The sequence below is a fragment of the Pseudorasbora parva genome, chromosome 7 (assembly GCF_024679245.1).
Source record: "Pseudorasbora parva isolate DD20220531a chromosome 7, ASM2467924v1, whole genome shotgun sequence".
Lineage (NCBI taxonomy): Eukaryota > Metazoa > Chordata > Actinopteri > Cypriniformes > Gobionidae > Pseudorasbora > Pseudorasbora parva.
In genome coordinates this window covers 41,107,742-41,126,215 of record NC_090178.1, presented here as the reverse complement: position 1 = coordinate 41,126,215, position 18,474 = coordinate 41,107,742, and positions in this window count along the sequence as shown.

Sequence of the window (18,474 nt, the reverse complement as noted above, 5' to 3'; positions counted from 1 at the left end):
CCACATAATGATGAGATTAGAGCTGTCAGTCTCTCTTGACAGAAACAGTTAGACCTGTGAGCACCTGACGGACACAACACAAAGTGTTTATAGCTCCGTATGTGAGAGTTTTGTCAATTTTGTGAGTGGAAAATGGCTTAAAATGCATTTTCAGATTCAGGAGTGTGCTCCTCAGCAACAGAATGCAGGAATAATGTTATTCTTTTCTTTCTGAGTTATCTCAGTTTCGATGTGATATGGCACACACAGTGTATAAAGAGATATCACAGGGACGTGATGAAAAAAGCAAGCACACTCCTGCTGTTTTATGTTTTCAAAAAACATAATTTAGTATGATTTATAAGCTGCTTTCCTCATGGGTACCAAAAATGTCCCCACACAAGGACAATGATTTTGGATATTACCATATTTTTGGTGAATTTTTTTCTCCATTACAAAGGGTATACCTGAACCACACAAACATGTTGGGTTTCCTTGTTTAATAGGGATGTTCCATATAGACATATGAGGAAAACTGAACTGAGCTGGACGATGACATCACCGTTTTCTCCAGAGTGGCTGTATAGATAAATTAACTAAATTAATAACTGTTTTACAAAAGAAATGAACCATCGCTAAACTTACTTAAGCTGGACTATGATACAGTTTTCTTCTAGAGATAGATTTTTCTATCACTGTAAAGCTGCTTTGAAACAATCTGTATTATAAATAGCGCTATATTAATAAAGGTGATTTTTATGCTATAAAAACTGTATATTCTACCCCCTAAACCTACCGATCAAAGAAAACTTTCTGTATTTTTACATTTTCAATAAACATAATTTTGTGTGATTTATAAGCTATTTTCCTCATGGGGACCAAAAAATATATCCTGCAAAGTCAAACATTATTGCCGTCCTTGTGGGGACATTTGGTCCCTATAAAGGAATACCAGGACCCCACACACACGCACACAGACAGAGCATGTTAATGATGTTTGCCAGCCTGCAGCACAGGTGCTCATTGTGGTGAACGCGCTGATGAGCAGACTGTAGTGGGGTGGTGCCCGTGATCACACTAGGTGGTCCACATTAAATACAGCGGTGAGAGCAGAGCCTGACACAAACCCTGCAGCACAGCTCCACTGACCGCTCATTTAGCCCATTGATAGATTCTTCTACACTTCCAGATAATAAGGAGCTTGTGGGCTTGTGAGCTTCATCTCCTCTAAATTCATCATACGCTAGTCACATTATAGGCCTTTACCAGTGGAAGGGTCTCCTTTAATTGTGAACCGGCTCCCTCCTATGTAACAAATTACCTGTCGAAGCAGCATTTCTCAGACCTGCAGAGAGAGAGAGAGAGAGAGAGAGAGAGAGAGAGAGAGAGAGAGAGAGAGAGAGAGAGAGAGAGAGAGAAGAGAGAGAGAGAGAGAGAGAGAGAGAGAGAGAGAGAGAGAGAGAGAGAGAGAGAGAGAGAGAGAGAGAGAGATTTCTCTAAAAAATACCACAACACTGGGGAAGACGTGTCAAGCCATCCACTGTGGTGTCAGTGGACACACCAGGTAGGCAAGGTGGCCTGTCAGATAGAAATACTCCCCAGGTAGGACTAATGGTATAATATCAGCATCAGAGATAAGATGATATGGAAGAAGAGTTGCAGCATGTGACACTAGATGGCAGTATTGGTCCAGAGAGCATTGTATCTGCACATACTCAGTGACGTAATCCACTATAATAAAATGTAAATTTTTAGAAGAAAAAACAAACAAAGCTGATTGTCTTTTCTTTTGGAAGTAACGGTAACACTTTACAATAAGGTTCATTAGCTAACATTAGTTAACTATATTAGTTAACATGAACTAATAATGAACTGCAGTAATAACATATTTATTTGTCTTTGTTAATTTTAATTTCAACATTTACTAATGCAATATTAAAATCTTGTTACAGTTTTTCTCAATCGATTTCGTACATTTCTCCAAACTCAGGTAACTGCTCTCAAAACATTTAACACAGTGATCTGTACACTTTTTAATTGTCTTAAACAGAAAGAATATTATCCTTTATTTCATACAAATTACAAATCAAAAGCATAATTTTCTCAAAACACTGCGCAAAATTCCCAGATGTTATCATAGCAGTTCATACAGCCAACCAAATCTTCAATATATCAGGAAAATTTGCAGCTTTTTCATTTGTCTTCACAAAGATCACAAGCATTTTTGTACCATCTTTAAAACACAACAAATAAATAAAAAAACAGTGAATTGTAAAATAGTCATTTGCACACCTTATGTCCTCAGTTAACCCCAAATTGATATCTGATGAGTTAGTAATACACCCGACACAAGTGCACATATCCCAATTGTTAACACAGCTATTTCAATTACAAAAACTATTTTAAAAAAAAACTGAATGGGAAGAGGAATAGGTGTAAGAGTGAGAGGTTTTGAAGAGTATAGAGAAATGAAAGGAGAAGGAGAAGAACAGTGGAAGAGGTAAAAAGAGAATAGGGGAGAGGGATAGTTTGTATACACTCTAAAAAATGCTGGGTTGTTTTAACCCAATGTTGGGTCAAATATGGACTAACCCAGCAATTGGGTTGTTTAACCCAGCGATTGGGTTGTTTTAATCATGTGGTTGGGTTAAATATTTGCTTAAGACAACCCAATCGCTGGGTTAAAACATCCCAACTGCTGGGTTAGTCCATGTTTGACCCAGCATTGGGTTGTTTTTTACTCAGAATTTTTTAGAGTACAGGAAGAGATGGAGCAAGAAGAGCTGAGGATGTAGGAAGAGGAGGGGGAAGAGAATGTAGAGTGGAAGGCAATGGCATTGGTGGAAAGAGCAAGAGAATAAAATATAAGAAGACATGGACAGAGGGGAAGAGGAGAGCAAAATGTTACAGGAGGGAGAGGAGGTAGAAGGATTGGGTACAGACAGGTTTCAGTGAAATCAGAGCCACCCTAAATTACCATGCCATGAATTATGGTCTTTACTTGAGAGAAGGTGGACAGAAAGTTCAGCCCAATTTGAACATCGTGCCATAGTCAATGTCTCTGGGCAAGTAGTGCTGCAATCCACTGGTGTTGGGGCACACAACGCTGTCTTGGGGTTGCACAACAGAGAAAGACTTCTGCATTTGTTACTAAACTCCCTCAATGAAATCCTCTTTCTGCAGGGTGATCAGGAGACAATTGAGCAAAATTTTGTAGTTGTATGGGATAATATCCAATTTCACCTTTCAGCACTTGTGCAAGAGTAGTTCGAGCATCACCCAGATTTCAGGATGATGTTCCTTCCAGCATATTCTTGTCTTGGTGATGAAAATATTGAAAATATCTTTTTCAAGCAATGGAAGAGGCCTTGCAATTTCATAAAAAGGAAAAAGGTAAGTTCACCTGTCTTCAGAGAGGAGGGCAGAGAGGAGAAGAGGGGTAGAGGGTAGAGAGGGGTAGAGAGGGGAAGGGGTTGAGAGGGGTAGAGACGGGTAGAGAGGGGAAGGGGTTGGGGGGTAGAGAGGTGAGGGGTTGAGGAGGGTTGAGAGGGGGAGAGAGGGGAAGAGAGAGGAAGGGGTTGAGAGGGGTAGAGAGAGGAAGAGAGGGGAAAGGGTTGAGAGGGGTAGAGAGGGGAAGAGGTTGAGAGGGGTAGAGACGGGTAGAGAGGGGAAGGGGTTGAGGGGGTAGAGAGGTGAGGGGTTGAGGAGGGTTGAGAGGGGGAGAGAGAGGAAGGGGTTGAGAGGGGTAGAGAGAGGAAGAGAGGGGAAGGGGTTGAGAGGGGTAGAGAGGAGAAGAGAGGGGAAGGGGTTTAGAGGGGTAGAGAGGGGAAGGGGTTGAGAGGGGTAGAGAGGGGAAGAGAGAGGAAGGGGTTGAGAGGGGTAGAGAGGTGAGGGGTTGAGAGGGGAAGAGAGAGGAAGGGGTTGAGAGGGGTAGAGAGGGGAAGGGGTTGAGAGGGGTAGAGAGGTGAGGGGTTGAGAGGGGAAGAGAGAGGAAGGGGTTGAGAGGGGTAGAGAGGGGAAGGGGTTGAGAGGGGTAGAGAGGTGAGGGGTTGAGAAGGGTAGAGAGGGGAAGAGAGAGGAAGGGGTTGAGAGGGGTAGAGAGGTGAGGGGTTGAGAAGGGTAGAGAGGGGAAGGGGTTGAGAGGGGAAGAGAGAGGAAGGGGTTGGGAGGGGTAGAGAGGGGAAGAGAGAGGAAGGGGTTGAGAGTTGGATGTGTGAATTGTGTGTAGTGTTTTGACAAAACAAGCCTTTTTTTTTTTTTTGTCAAATTGTGCTACTGTAAGCATTCGTAAAAAGCTGTAATCCTTATTTTGAAGAATATAATATACAATAAGAAAAAGGGTCAACAATCTGCAATTAGTGCCTCCCATGTAAATCTATCTAATACTGTGGGTTTTACTGTAACATTTCAGTAAGCCTATTCATTTATGATTCCCCCCCTCCCCCTTCTGTCAAATACCCCATGCAGTACCTTTGCATAGGGGTACATGTACCCCAGGTTTAGAAACACTGGAGTAGTGGCCAGTAGTATATTGAACTTAGATATAATTTCCATTGTTTTCCATTGTGTTTGTGTGTTTATATTACAGTATATTATGCTGTATACATTTTTACTTTTTACTCTGATGCATGGAAGATACTGTGTGTGAATACAAATGGTTATAATTTCCTTGGCAGTATGAGTGCAATGTGTGAGGTCAAACCTTGGAGGCTACTCTTACCCTAAAATCCTATTTCTTTTTTTAGAAGAATTTTTTTTTTTATTTGTATACACATATGTATTCTGTTAGCTAGATAAAAAAGTACAGTAACCATTGTCAATGAATGACGGGGCTAAGACTGAAAGGTGGACATGAGGGTTTCCTCTGTCATAGTGACAAAACATCTAAACATTTTGACTTGCAGTGCTTACACAATGCCAAAGGGATAAAGCATTTTGGGGGCACTGACTGTTTAAATGAGAAGGAAATTTAGTTTTGACATATGAGTGAACTGTTTTAGGAGAGGTATGAGATTTTTCAGGTGAACCATGGTGTTGTGCAGAATCATCCATGTTACTTTGGCAAAAGCACCAAAAGTGTTGAGAACGTCCGGTCTGTTTCAAGAAATGAGCCAAAGCAATTGAGAGGGGTCTTTGCCATTTTGGTGGCACTGACTATTTGTATGGGAAAGGAATTTAGTTCTGAAACATTAGTTAACAGTTTTGGGAGAGATATTAGCTTTTGCAAATGAGCTATAGTGTTGTGCTGAACTGTAAGACTGTTTTGCCACATGATCTTACAATTTTGAGAATGTAATTTCTGTTTCAAGAAATGAGCCAAACCAATGGAGAAAAACTGTGACGAGTTTAGTTGTATACACTGTAAAGTATATTCAGGTCTCCAATTGAAGATTTTCAAGTGACTGATCACATCTACATTTTTCAGTTGGCCGAATTGAATTTCTGTGAATTAAATTGCATCAGAGTTCACAGAGTTTTGTTTGTTGTGTTTTGAAAATGGTACAAAAATGCTTGTTATCTTTGTGAAGACCAATGAAAAAGCTGCAAATGTTTTTTTTCCTGATATATTAAAGATTTGGTTGGCTGTATGAACTGCTGTGATAACATTAGGGCATTTTGTGCACAGTTTTTTGGAGAAAATTATGCTTTTCATTTGTAATTTGTATGAAATGAAGGAGAATATACTATCTGTTTAGGACAATTACAAAGTGTACAGATCACTGTGTTAAATGTTTTGAGAGCAGTTACCTGAATTTGGAGAAATGTACCAAATCGATTGAGAAAAACTGTATTGGGAGAAAACTCATTGTTATACAACTAAATTATTTGGCATGACATTTCAAAATGTCTCACTTTCAACATCTGATATGTTATCTATATTATATTGTAACATATACAATTTGTAAATGATTGCATTCACAATGCATTTTTATTCACAATTTGTACAGTGTCCTAACTTTCTTGAAATCATGTTTGTATTATCAATTTTAAAAACAGTTGAGTTGCTTCACATTGTTTTGGAAACAATGATACATTTTGTTCAGGATTCTTTGATGAATAGAAAGTTTAAATGAACAGCTTTTACATGAGATAGAAATCATTTGTAACGTTGTTAATGTTTTTTTTTTTTTCTGTCACGTCTGATCAATTTAACGTGTCCTTAAATTGAGTAAAAAAATAAATCAAATACTATCCTCAAAACTTTTGAATGTCAATGTACAATGTATATCCACATTCCAGTGATGAAACATATAAAAGAAAAAACTTTTCAAAATGTGGTCAAAGCAGATTTCTGGAGGCTAAATGCTTTTCAGAGGCACATTTTTCCCACATTTGGAGACGTCCTATCTACTTCCATGGGGGGCTACACAGCCAATTTACAGAGTAACATGAACAGGGACAAGAAAATCATTACCACAAGATTCATATCAATAGCTGTTCTTTAATGCTCAGAGACCAAAGTTTAGCCTTAAAGTCCTGCAGCGAAAGACTCAAGGATAGATCAATGTCAACAAACTGGGAATGGCAGTCCGACCCTCTCAACGAGCAGAGCTTCGGGCATGGAAAGTCATATTGTGATGTCTGGCTGGTATGGTTTCATTTCATGAATTCTTTAATGTGCTAAGTCCAAATGGTCCCAAACGTCCCCTATTGCTTGGCAGTCTAAAATAATTGAGGAGTTTTCCATCAGGTTTCTCTCAAAATTACATCCTCTCTTTCTGGGCTCGCATGGCTTTCAGGCCAAAAAGCTCTGGTCCGATGATGGAGCTGTGTACAGCCGTAATCTACAGATGTAGCGGAAAATGGCCCCCCGGAGAAAACAGCCCCTGCCTCCAACATCATTTATCCTGCTGTCCAATCACCATGCTCATAGATCAATATTACAACCTAACAGAATGAGAAAGAAGAAAAAGTCAACGTGTTAAATGTGCGCTAAAAGAAAGCAGTTTAGGCCTGTGTTGAAGTTTGTTTGGGCTCATGATCTGAAGATACAGATACAGATGGAGTAAAGCTGCACAGCAAATGTTGTGATTACAAACTATGTTCTAATTATGTTTTGCTAACATTCCCGTTAACTTATGAAAATATTATTTTTGAACTTTCTCAGTATAGGGTTGCAGCAGAATCATTATCTCTAACAATCTGTATATGTATTCTGTACTGGTATTAACCCAGAAGTAGATAGGGCTTAAACTTCATGAAATTACATGAGAAGCCTGTTTTAAATATTATTTTGTTCCCGTCATAGTTTTCATTTAACAAATATACCTTGTATAACTCATGAAATAAGTTTATGATTTAAAAGTTTAGAATCTAATTTATGATCATTATAAAATGTATTGAACATTTTTTAAGCTATTTAAAACAATAATACAAATATTAAGAAAAGATGGGGAAAATATCTTTATTTTAATCATTGATAATAATAAAATATTGTCAGACACAGACGAGGACACAGATGGTTAGTGCAAGTGTAGATTTATTAAACAGAGGTAACGGACACAGGTTTAACTCAAAGGGGAATCTTGACACGTAACACAATGATAGACTTTCCTTAGTGACGATAGATGACGAGGACGGGGACCAAAAGGATGATGATGGGGATGATGAAGACGAAGATGAGGATGACGAGGAAGACAGGAAGGTAAGTAGACGGTGGTAGTAGTGTTGATCAGTGCAAGACCAGACCCTGAGTGAAGGGATGAGGAGTGTTTTATGTGTTACTGGTGATTGTGCACAGGTGTATGGAATACTGGTGATTGGGGATGAGTGGGAGTGGCCAGAGTGTCTGTGTCAGAGGGTGATGGCTGTGTAGTTGTGACAATATGCCCCCTCCCAATAGGCGCGTCCTTGCGCTGTAAGGGGATCCAGAGGAGATGGAGGACGGGTGGAGGTTTTGGAGGTGGACGAGTAGAAGGAGAAGGGTTGACGAGGTGCAGGAGGCAGAAGGCAGGTGGACAGGCAGGTGGGAAGGGCTTCCATGGAGGGAGAGTTCTTGGAAGGGGCAGACAAGAGGACTGACCAGATGAAACAGATCCCGAGAGCCCACGGAGGGAGGAGCCATGGAGTGGGAGTGGTTGACAACCTCCGTGGCCCAACCGATGAAGATGACAGCGGACTAGGGGGATCCTCGAGCGCAGACGGAGAGCTGATGGACCAGAGCAGCGCCGCTGGCACTGGAGACCTGTGCGGAGCCATGGTGATGAGCCCCCGAGGGGACACCAGAACTGCCGAAGTCCCAGGCAGAACCGGTGTGACCAAATACCCCAGCGAGTCTGAGGGGGAGGAGCGGTGCCGACTGTCCAAGGAGGAGCTGGAGGGATGAGGGAACGGAGGCAGCACCCATGGATCCTCTTGACTGGATGAGGCCGACGCGTGTTGGACCATGCTGACAGGCGATCCAGGGGAAGATGAAGGATAACACGATGACAGCCGAAACAGGGCTGAAGGACTGGCCGTTTTTACAGGCACCAAAGGAGAACAGGTCACAGACGATAAGTCATAAAGATCAGGGTGGGAGGCAGTATTTCCATTTTCCAGTCAATGAGCCAATCTTCCTCTGAGTCGAGCTCCACCAAAATTCCCTCCGGGATGGCTGTTGCCGGCTCACACCCCTGGACAGACTCACTTTGGACCTTCGGCTGCAGTGGGTGCTGTCGTCACAGGCTCCGTGTAAGAGGACGGGTGGAAGTTCTCCGTCTGCGGGGGGCTCAGGCGTAGTCATCTGTGGGGTGACAGGTGGTTGGACGGGCAGAGGGTTAACAGCGGTTTGTTGACCAAAGACTTCTCTTAGATGAGTACAGAAGGCAGAGGCCGAGCTGGTGATGGGGGCATCAGATTCCCACAGTGATTGCGCCCATAGAAGTGCTTGGCCTGAGAGAAGAGAGATGATGAACACCCCCCGGCCTCTCTCATGATGGAAACGGTGGGAATTTACTTGAGAGAGAGCATTGGAGCATAAACCCGCTGCAATCCTCTGCCTGTCCACTGTATGTCGCTGGTCGGGCCATGGGACTATACCAGGCAGCTGCGGAAGTGACGGGTGACGTAGATGGAGGTGATGGTGAGCTAGCTGCTGGGGTGAAGGTGGCGGTGTCGGGACTCAGTGAGGACCGTACTGCGTGAACCAGAGTGGGGAAGTGGTCAACGGTGCTGTCCCCGCCTGTGTCCGGAGAGCTCTGCATGAGGTCATAGATGGTTAGTCCAAGTGTAGATTTATTAAACAGAGGTAACGGACACAGGTTTAACTCAAAGGGGAATCTTGACACGTAGACAGGTAACACGATGATAACAGACTTTCCTTAGTGACGATAAATGACGAGAACTGGGACCACAAGGATGATGATGGGATGACGAAGATGAGGATGAAGATGAGGATGATGGGCAGGTAAGCTTCAGGTAAGTAGACAGTGGTAGTAGTGTTGATCGGTGCAAGACCAGACCAAAGTTTCTAGTGAAACTTTGTGTAAAGATTTATGTTAAGGAGTTATGTTTTAACATTACAAAAAAAAACAAAAAAAAACAAAAAAAAAAAACATTTACACGTCTTGACATCATATCCTGGAGATAAGTCAGTAAATTCGCTTTTCTTATCCTGTACGAATATGTCACGCAAAATGCTGACGTGAGGGAGTAATTTCTAAATCACAGAGATCCCTAGATAATACTAATCCCATGCGAATAGGGCTTTAGTAATGCATATTATAACAACATATTTTAACCCAAAATTATGTGGTTATTTTTTTAAAGGTTTTTTTTAGAGAATTTTCCAACACTGCAAGACATTCCAGTACCAGATAAATATTTTTAGGTAAAATATGATGTCTATTTTCTGTTGCTGGAATTCAATGGTTAAGATGACTGCAGAGATGGATTCTACATTTGTAAGATGGACATACTGTTGGGTGTAGATGTAGCGAGGATGAAGATTCCAAGACTTCCAAAACTCAAAGGATCTTTATTTACAATAAACTTGTCTTTACAAGAAACATCTAACACTTTCTTGGAACATAGCAAACATCGAAGGACATCAAGGGTGCTAACATCAAGACCGGACCAAGACATAGTGAAAACTAGGAACTTAAATGCCAACACTGATGACAGACTAAATAGGGGGAACAGGTGACACAGATGACGAGACACAGCTGACAATACTTAATACACGTGGGACAGACTGTGGCGGGAAAACGTCTCGGTTACGTATGTAACCCTCGTTCCCTGAGGAGGGAACGGAGACGTAACGTCAGTGACTGACGAATGGGGGTTTCGCTTAGAAGCCTGTCATCTCCGAGACTAGAAAGCGCCCAATGGCAGTGCCAATGCCATGGGCATGCGAGATTTGCATGCGTAACTCCGCCTACCCACGTGGGTATATAAGGAAGTAGCTGGCATCATCGCATTATGTTTTACCTGCTGAGGAGCCAAGTTGAACTCCGTTCCAGCGGTACAGCGGATGTGGCAACGGGACGTTACGTCTCCGTTCCCTCCTCAGGGAACGAGGGTTACATACGTAACCGAGACGTTCCCTTTCGTTCAGTCACTCCGACGTAACGTCAGTGACTGACGAATGGGGGTCCCAATGCAATAACGCCACTCGGCTGTCTTCCAGTGCCCTGCGCAAGCGTGAGAACCCTGATGCAAGTTAGGACGGTCAAAGGCCTCTACTTAACGCAGGAATACCAAGGTACACTGGGAGGCATATTCCAGGAGGAGATATGCGCCAAGATGCCTACCCGTAGGGAGGACTTAGGGATACACGTATGACCCCGGGGGGCTGCATACGGAAGATCACTGGGGTACCAGCCGAAGGTGGATTTTTAACCCCAGGAGGTGGCAAGGTTGCCAAGGGAATACACCCGCTCAGGGAGGCTTACGGTGGAAATACACATGTGGGGGTCGCCGGAGGGGAACCATGCACATGGGGCACCTGGCCGGACACGAGTGTCTGGGCTAAGGGCAGACTTACTGGCGTCGGCGTCGTCAGTGCTGGAGGAGCTCAGGGCTCTCGGGGAACTCACCTGAGAAGAATATCGCACGTATCCAGTCCGTGGAGTGGAATGGCGAGCAAGCGAAGACACCTGAGCCAATCCATTACCGGCCACTTGTAGAGGCGAGTACGTAGTCGGATACAGGCTCCACTCGGAGGTTATAAAACCTGGCGAATGTGTTTGGTGTCGCCCAGCCTGCAGCTCTGCAGATGTCTGTCAGCGGAGCGCCATGTGCTAAAGCCCAAGAGGAGGCCACACTCCGGGTGGAATGGGCCCTGACCCCAAGGGGACATGGGCGTCCCTGCTGCTGGTAAGCCAAAACAATGGTGTCCACTATCCAGTGAGACAGCCTTTGCTTTGAGAGAGCCTTCCCTTCCAGCTTCCCACCATAACAGACAAAGAGCTGGTCTGAGGTCCTGAAACACTGCGTCCTGTCTACGTAAGCGCGAAGGGCGCGTACTGGACAGAGCAGTGCCAAGGCTGGGTCTGCCTCCTCCAAAGGCAGCGCTTGCAGGTTCACCACCTGGTCTCTGAACGGAGTGGTGGGAACCTTGGGCACATATCCAGGCCGGGGTCTCAGGATCACGTAAGAGTCGGCCGGCCCGAATTCCAGGCACGCTTCGTCAACCGAAAATGCCTGCAGGTCCCCTACCCTCTTGATGGAGGCCAGTGCGGTCAGGAGCGCTGTCTTCATAGACAAGAACTTAACATCTACTGACCGCAAAGGCTCAAATGGGGCCCTCTGCAGAGCACTTAGAACTACTGAGAGGTCCCAAGAGGGTACGAGAGGAGCACGAGGAGGATGTAGTCTCCTCGCACCCCTCAGGAACCTGATGACCAGGTCGTGCTTACTTACCGTTTTCCCGTCCAGGAGGTCATGGTAGGCGGCGATAGCGGCCACATAAACCTTCAGGGTGGATGGAGACAGCCTTCGATCCAACCCTTCCTGGAGGAAAGAGAGCACAGACCCGATCGGGCATTTCCAGGGGTCTTCTAGGCGAGAAGAGCACCAATTGACGAAGAGGTTCCACTTCAACGCATAGGCCTGTCTCGTGGACTCGGCCCGAGCGGAAGTGATGGTAGCCACCACCGGAGGTGGTAGGGTACTCAAACCTGCCGCGTCCCGTCCAGGAGCCACACGTGGAGGTTCCAAAGATCGGGACGCGGGTGCCACAGGGTGCCCCGTCTCTGAGAGAGTAGGTCTTGTCTCAGAGGAATTGGCCAGGGAGGGGCTGTCGCAAGGAGCACTAGTTCTGGGAACCAGGTCCGGCCGTGCCAGTACGGGGCGACCAAAATGACCTGCTCCTTGTCCTCCCTGACCTTGCACAGAACACGTGCAAGAAGGCTCACTGGGGGAAACGCATACTTGCGTAGGCCCCGCGGCCAGCTGTGCGCCAGTGCATCCGTGCCGAGCGTGCCCTCGGTCAGGGAATAGTACAGGCTGCAGTGGGACGAGTCGTGGGAGGCAAACAGATCTACCTGTGCGTCCCCGAACTGATCCCAAATCAGCTGGACCGACTGGGGATGGAGTCTCCACTCCCCAGGGATTGGCTGAACCCGTGAGAGCTCGTCGGCTGCACGGTTCAGGATCCCCGGGATATGGACAGCACGAAGGGACCTCAGGCGCTTCTGACTCCATAAAACGAGATGGCGGGCGAGTTGAGACATGCGGCGGGAGCGTAGACCGCCCTGGTGGTTGATGTACGCTACTACGGCCGTGTTGTCCGATCTGACTAGTACGTGTTGACCCTTCAGCAACGCTCGGAGCGGTGCAGGGCGAACCGTACTGCCAGCAACTCGAGGCAATTGATATGCAGGCGGCTCTGGCTCTCTGACCAAGAGCCGGCGGCTGCATGTCCATTGCACATGGCACCCCAACCCGTGGTGGACGCATCTGTTGACACAACAACATGCCGGGAAACTCGTTCTAAGGGCACTCCTGCCCGTAGAAAACTGAGGTTCGACCACTGGGTGAGTGTCTGTCTGCAGGCCTGAGTCACTGGGACCCGGAGCGTGCCAGACCGCCATGCCCATCTTGGGACTCGATCGCGAAGCCAGTGCTGAAGCGGTCTCATATGAAGCAATCCGAGCGGCGTTACCGCGGCTGCAGATGCCATATGCCCCAGGAGCCTCTGAAACAGTTTCAGTGGAACCGCACGCTTGCTCTCTATCTGCCTGAGGCAAGTCAGCAGCGACTGCGCGCGCAAGCCGGTAAGCTGCGCGCACATGGCGACCGAGTCGATCTCCATACCGAGAAAAGAGATCCTCTGCACGGGGCAGAGTTTGCTCTTCTCCCAGTTGACCCGAAGGCCCAAACGAGCTAAGTGGTGGAGAACCAGGTCTCTGTGTTCGCACACCCGGTCCCGAGAGTGGCCCAGTATGAGCCAGTCGTCGAGATTGTTCAGGATGCGAACCCCTTGTTGCCGGAGTGGCGCAAGGGCTGCCTCGACAATCTTCGTGAAGACGCGAGGGGACAGAGCTAGCCCGAATGGTAGTACAGCATACTGATATGCCCGCCCTTCGAACGCAAACCGTAGGAACGGTCTGTGTCGCGGAAGGATGGACACATGGAAGTACGCGTCCTTCAGGTCGATCGCTGCAAACCAATCGCATGGACGAACGCATTCGAAAAGGCGTTTCGCAGTCAACATCCTGAACGGAAGCCTGTAAAGGGATCGGTTCAGGACGCGAAGGTCCAGGATCGGTCGTAACCCACCGGATTTCTTCGGTACAATGAAGTAAGGGCTGTAGAAGCCGGACTTCATCTCGGCTGGAGGGACGAGCTCGACCGCACCCTTCGCCAGTAGGGTTGCGATCTCCGCACGCATGACTGGGGCATTGGACCCCACCACGGTGTACCGGACACCCCGGAAGCGGGGAGGAGCTCGCGCGAACTGAATCGCGTAGCCGAGCCGGATGGTCCGTGCGACCCAGCGGGACAGTCCCGGCAGCTGTAGCCACGCTCCCAGGGAGTGTACCAACGGGGTCATGCGGAGCACCGGCGTACCCTCGGTGGGGCAGCGAGGCAGCGTTACCGGCCCGGACTCGGGTGGCGTAGCGGCCCGGTGTCGAGGCGGCGGTAACAGCTGCGCCCTGACAGAGGAGACCAGGGAAGGACTCGCGTTCCACTGGGGTCTGCTCTGAGAGGGGGCTGGCGACAGAGAGGGACGAGAGCGGCGTGGCCCGGGGGCGGCGCACACTGCCGTCACCGGTCTCTGTGTGCTCAGAGATGGGTATGTCAGTTCTTTCTTTAACCACATTAGGGTGCTGCCACCCCGGGGGGCGGCAGCGGAACGAAAGATTCTCCCCCGGCCCTCCACCGGGGGAAGGAGCGGCCCTGCTGCCGTCTCCTGGAAAGAACTGCCCATCTCTGAGCTGTCCGCGTCAGGAGCGCCACTTGGCCTGGCGTTTAGCGGGCCGCGGGGCTGGCGCGGACTGGGGCGGCTTCTTGCGGCGCGCTCCGCGGCGCGGCCCGGGTGAAGGCTGCTGCTGTGGCCGCGCGGGAGCGGGGGGGACCGCAGGAGGCCGCCCTCGGCGGCGAGGCAGCTGAGGCGACTGTGCCGGCGGCGCTTGGGGTGCAGCAGCGGGCCGCCGGGGCAGTATATGCTTAATAGCCTCAGTCTGCTTCTGGGCGGCCGAGAACTGTTGGGCGAAGCTCTCGACCGCACCGCCGAATAGCCCAGCCTGGGATATGGGGGCGTCGAGGAAACGAGTCCGCTCGGCGTCCCGCATATCGGCCAGGTTGAGCCATAGATGTCTCTCCTGGACCACGCATGTGGACATCACCCGGCCCAGGGAGCGTGCGGTAACCTTCGTCGCCCGGAGAGCGAGGTCGGTCGCGGCACGCAGCTCATCTCTGAGCCCTGGGTCGGCTCCACCCTCGTGCATGTCGCACAGCAACTTGGCCTGGTAGGCCTGGAGGGTTGCCATGGCATGCAGAGAAGCGGCGGCCTGCCCCGCAGCTCTGTAGGTCTTCGACACCATTGAAGATGTGAATCTACAGGCCTTGGAGGGGTGCTTAGGGTCGCCACGCCAGGAGGAGGCGCTCTGGGGACACAGTTGCATCGCCACAGAACGCTCCACCGGGGGGACCCCAGTGTACCCTCTAGCCGCCGCCCCATCGAGGGCGGAGAAGGCGGAAGAGGTTGCCAAACGCTCGCGAGAAGACACGGGGGCCCTCCACGAGTGCGCAACCTCCTCATGCACTTCCGGGAAGAAAGGAATTGGGGGCACGGCAGGACGGCTGTCCTGTCGTGGCGCACCCAAAAACCAATCATCTAACCGCGAACGCTCCGGCCGGGGTGGAGGGTTCCACTCCAGACCGAGCGCCGCGGCAGCCCGGGCAAGCATGGCTGTCAACTCCGGGTCCGACTCGGACAATGCTGGCGCGCCCGGAGGCGGCAGCACAGCCGAATCCTCATCCTCGGAGGACTCTAGCCCACCTTGCGATGCGGTCACCGACATCTCATCCTCCTCTGGAGCGCCGAACGAAACCCGCGGACCGGCCGAGACCGAGGCCGCGGGCTCCATCACAACGCTCGCGGGTACCGGTGCAACAGAGGGGGGTGTGGGCCGAGGTGTGAGCGTCGGAGCTGTATTCCACACCATCACCCTCAGGTCACCCTGGCCACCAGCCGAAGAGACGCCCCGCGGACCGGATGAGACCGAGGCCGCGGACACGTCAGATCGGGGGGTGACGGAGGGGACTCTCACTCCGGCGGCCGCACGGAGATCATTGAGTCTCGACCGCAACACGGAGATGGCCATGTTCCCGCAGTGAGAACATGACTCATCCACAAGCGCTGCCTGAGCATGCTGGAAGCCCAAGCATGCCAGACAGTGCGAGTGCCCATCAGAAGAGTGTAGAGACCGGTCACACCCAGAAGCACACGGGCGAGACATCCTGAAAAGGACGTGCCACGTGTGAGCTCTTTTTGTGAGAGGATTAACCTCGCAGTCGATGCCGAAGCGCCCAGGGGACCACACACCAACTGGAAACCAATCGTCTGACCAGCAGGCAGGAAGTATGTGACCGCTGGAACGCGCCGAACACCAACACCGACTGGAAGATCCTGATCGTCTCGAAGAACTGACTTAACTCAGAAGGCTTGTAGGAGTGAAAGGTATGTAACCCTTGGCTCCGAAGCATTAAAACATAATGCGATGATGCCAGCTACTTCCTTATATACCCATGTGGGTAGGCGGAGTTACGCATGCAAATCTCGCATGCCCATGGCATTGGCACTGCCATTGGGCGCTTTCTAGTCTCGGAGATGACAGGCTTCTAAGCGAAACCCCCATTCGTCAGTCACTGACGTTACGTCGGAGTGACTGAACGAAAGGGAACTAGAACAAAGGGACATGTGACAAAACTGAAACCAGGAAGAACATGAGGAAAACACAACAGGCGAAGACTACAGTAGACTGTGACACATACAGTACTCAGTAATTTTTTGAGTTTTTTGCTCAAACACTTCTTTGATCATTTTTTCAAATTTTGTGATTCTGACAGTGATTGTTTATTATTGCATTGTGCCATGCACCGCCCTACACATGATGTATAATGAGCTACATTTTAGCATTTTAGAATGTCTAGTCATACATCGGTGGTTATTTTGGTGAAAGTAACCAAAAGTAATGCAAAAGTAGTTTAGGCTAATGCATTGCAGTTTGGAGACTTGTAACTAATTATTTTCAATTGACAGTAACTAGTAATATATACAGCATTGCAGTTTGGAAGTAATTTTCCCAACACTGGTGGTATACCAAACTTCATACACAGATTTCTAATGTTTGGCTTCCTTCATCCAAGGGACTGGACGTTCTGCTAACTTTTGAGCAGGGATGAGAAGAGGCAAGAATCACGGGAAGTGTGAGCACAAGTTTATTTGATAAACACAAACAGAGATTATGAATCAGGAACATAATCTACAAAAATAAGCCAGGAGAGCATCAATTTGGAGCACACAGGAACAACAACCAACAAAAACATCTGAAACACAGAGGTTTAAATACACAAAATAAATTAAGGGGTTAGCAAGAGACAGGTGTAGGCAATGAGTTGCCATTGTTACAGAAGTATGATTCCACCGCAGGAATGTTAGGTAGTACTCTGTGTTTCGTGTTATTAGAAATAAAAAACAACTTTATGTTTTTTGACATTAGAGTCCCCCCTCTGAAAGTACCTGCTTGAAAGGTTTTTTGTCTCCACAGTACTTTAGGCCGCGATCAGGAAATCCCTGAAAGATACCACAATCAGATACCAAAAAGATACCTCCCAATAATTTAATTCAGGTGTTCCAATCACTTCCATGGCCACAGCAGGTGTTTGAAATCTAGCACCTAGGCATACAGATATTTCTACAAACATTGGACCCACTTTATAATAGGTGTCCTTAATGTACTAACATTGTAATTAATCGGTTGATACAATGCACTTATTGTGTACATACATGTTTTACATTGTACTTACATTTTAAAAGATACCTGCATGTGATTACATCTGTAATTAATTTCTGTAGTTACATTTGTAATTACGCAGTTGGCATTCCCTTACACCTAACCCTACCCTTATACTTACCCATCCCACCACACCTGTCCCTAACTCTACCCGTATCCACCTCAATATCAGCAAATGTGTTTTGCAATACAATTTGAACACAGTAAGTACATTGTACTTATTTTTTGATGTAAGTACGAAAGCTGCCTGTTCCTGTTGTTATACTCTTAATCGCTACATCAAACATAATCAATAAAATAAATCAGGACTCCAAGTGAACATTTTCTAGTGACTGATCACATCAACATTTTTCAGTTGGTCAAATTGAATTTCTGTAAATTAAATTGTATTAATTCACAGAAATTCAATTTGGCCAACTGTAAAATTTAGATGTGATCAGTCATTAGAAAAAGTTTTTATTTTTATTTTATTTTTACAGTGTTTGAGACTAAATTCCATTATTTAATGTAAAAACATTTGATACAATTTTTTTTAATAAAAAACCTTTCAAAAGTACCTCTGCATGGTGCGGATTACTGACATCATCACATGACGCTTCAGCACCCTCCTCCCAAATTGTCTTGCACAATATAGTAGTTGTATAATTAGTATTAATTTGTTAATTATTTAACTACATAAACCTTGGGTAAAATATTCTTAATTAATTTAATCTATTTTATCAACCAATTATTATAATAATTTATGTCCATAATGAATTAATTAAAACTGAACATTTCTCTCACTCTGGATCTTAAATCAGTTGTTTTATCTGAGCAGGTTTTGCATTATGTGTAATGTGTAAGAAACTTTAAGTGCACTGAAATGCTGCCGTTGTAGGCAGCTCATTATGTCTTGGAATGGAGCCCATATTGTAAAAGTTTCACAAAGGGTCTGTAAAACAATGAAGGATTGCAATGTTGCATATAAAAGAATGTGGAAATTACACCTTGAATTTAAATCCACAATATGTTTATTTTATAACAAAAGGTTTGACAGGCACAAGGTTTG